This window comes from Physeter macrocephalus, chromosome 6 (assembly GCF_002837175.3).
Source record: "Physeter macrocephalus isolate SW-GA chromosome 6, ASM283717v5, whole genome shotgun sequence".
Lineage (NCBI taxonomy): Eukaryota > Metazoa > Chordata > Mammalia > Artiodactyla > Physeteridae > Physeter > Physeter macrocephalus.
Window position 1 is genome coordinate 61,073,914 of NC_041219.1, and position 2,759 is coordinate 61,076,672.

At 40.6% G+C, this 2,759-nt stretch overlaps 1 protein-coding gene across 6 annotated transcripts in view; it reads right to left on the reverse strand.

The window, feature by feature from the left end:
• The window catches only part of LRP6 (LDL receptor related protein 6), a 189,390-nt gene that overhangs the window by 111,828 nt on the left and 74,803 nt on the right, over positions 1–2,759 (reverse strand). The gene's annotated exons all lie outside the window — the stretch shown is intronic.

Genomic DNA, 2,759 nt, shown 5'->3' on the forward strand with positions numbered 1-2,759 from the left:
AGGCTCAGCGGGCATGGCTCATGGGCCCAGCCGCTCCGCAGCATGTGGGATTTTCCCAGACCGGGGCAAGAACCCGCGTCCCCTGCATCGGCAGGCGGACTCTCAACCACTGTGCCACCAGGGAAGCCCCCATACCATCTCTTTTATGTATATTCTCTTACATATTATTTCTGCCCCAAAATGCATAACCTGAATAAAATTATTAAGGAAAGAGAGAGTACCAAATTAAAGAACATTCTACAAAACAACTGCCTTTGAAAATATCAATGTCATAAAAGCCAAAGAAGGCAGATGAACTAAGCTAGGTAGGAGGAAAATAAAAAGACAGTATGGGACTTCCCTGGTGGTTCAGTGGTAAAGAATCCACCTCCAATGCAGGGGACGTGGGTTCGATCCCTGGTCGGGGAACTAAGATTCCACATGCCGCAGGGCAACTAAGCCCACATGCCACAAACTACAGAGCCCACGTGCCACAACTAGAGAAAAGAAAACCCACAAGCCACAACTAGAGAGAAGCTCCAGCAGACCACGCAGTAACGAAAAAAATCCCGCATGCCTCCAAAAAAGATTCCGCATGCTGCAACTAAGACCCAACGCAGCCAAACACAACTAAAGAAAACCCACAAGCCACAACTAGAGAGAAGCTCCAGCAGACCACGCAGTAACGAAAAAAATCCCGCATGCCTCCAAAAAAGATTCCGCATGCTGCAACTAAGACCCAACGCAGCCAAAAAAAAATAAAGAAAAATAAATAAACAAAGAGAGACACAGTAACTATATAAAGTGTATGATTCTGTACTGATCAGTTGGGGAATATGCTACAAAGACATTATTGGGAAACCTGGCAAAATTTGACAGCATGTCAAATTCTATAATAGAAATGTACTAATCAAATAAATCATGACCAAAAACTTCCCTAATTTGATTTTTAAAATACAGCCCATACATCCATGAGGTTTAATAAATTCCAAGTATGATAAACACAGAGATATACAACTATACACATCAGTTAAACTGTTGAAAGACAAAGAAATCGAGAGCACTAAGAAAAACAACTCATCACTTGCAAAGAAACCACAATATAACTAAGAGCTGATTTATTATCAGAACAATGGAGGGCAGAAAGCAGTAGGATGACACACTAAGAGTGCTAAAAGAAATTAAAATGTCAACCAAGAATCCTACATACGGCAAAACTATCTTTCCAAAATTAAGGTGAAATAAAGACATTCCCAGATAAACAAAGTGAGGGAATTTGTGGCATGTAGATCTGTCTTAAGAGATACCAATGATACTCTTCAGGCAAAAAAGAAGTGACCTAGATGTTAACTCAAAGCCACATGAAGAAGCAAACAGTACTCATACAGATAATTATGTAGGTAATTATAAAAGACAGTACAAATATATTTTTCCCTTTTCTTCTCTTAATGGATTAAAAAGACAACTGCACAAAAAGTAATTATAAACTTGTTTTATTGGGCTTTTAACATACAAAGGTGCTATATATATGGAAATAGTAGCATTAAGAAGGGAAAAGGGAAGCAAAATTGAGGCAAGTTACAGCACAAACTAAAGTCACAAGAAGAAATCAAGAGTACCAGAAATGGTAATATGCAGGTTAATGTAAAAGGCTTATACATTTTTTCTGTTATTCCTTTAGCGTCTTTAAAAAATGCAAGACGTCCCAGTTCCCAAAGTGTCTTATATACAAAATAACCTTACTAAAGACTAAAAAAGGAACTTCCCTGGTGGCGCAGTGGTTATGAATCCACCTGCCAATGCAGGGGACAGGGGTTCGAGCCCTGGTCTGGGAAGATCCCACATGCCACAGAGCAACTAAGCCCGTGCGCCACAACTAACTACTGCGCCTGCACTCTAGAGCCCGTGAGCCACAACTACTGAGCCCGTGTGCCGCGAGTATTGAAGCTCACATGCCTTGAGCCCGTGCTCCACAACAAGAGAAGCCACCACAATGAGAAGCCCGTGCACCACAACCAAGAGTAGCCCCTGCTGGCCACAACTAGAGAAAGCCCATGCCCCAGCAACGAAGACCCAACGCAGCAAAAAAAAAGAAAAAAAAAAAAAAAAAAAAAAGACTGCTTAAAGCGATTATTGTGACACAGTTAAGCATTAGTGTTTTATAACATACAGAAACATAATATATGACAACAGTAGCAAAACGGACAAGGAAAAACATAGATCAATACTGGAGCAAAGTTTCCGTATTTTATTGGAATTAAATTAGCATTAATCTGAAGTCCATTGTGATTAAAATAGATATTATAATCCCTACAACAAATACTAAGAAAATACCTAAAAAATTATAGTTAAGAATTCAACAAAGGAATTAAAATGATTAGAAAACATCTTAATAAAAACGGAGGCAGTTAAGTTGAGGCAAAGTAACAAGAAAAACAAGACGTAAGGAAAACAAAATGACAGACATGACTACACTCAAGTAAATAACAACATTAATATATAAATGGATTAAAGATTCCATTCAAAAAAGAAATTGTCAGAGGGCAAAGCCAACAGCTATTTGGGAAAGAAAAACTGACAGGACTTGGCTTGAGGAGTGAGGGAAGAGCAGGAACTGAGGATGATTTCTAGGTCTCTGGCCAAAAAGTGATGCCTTAAAAGAGGTAAATATTGGGGCTTCCCTGGTGGCGAAGTGGTTGAGGGTCCGCCTGCCGATGCAGGGGACGCGGGTTCGTACCCCGGTCCGGGAGGATCCCACATGCCGCGGGGCGGCTGGGCCC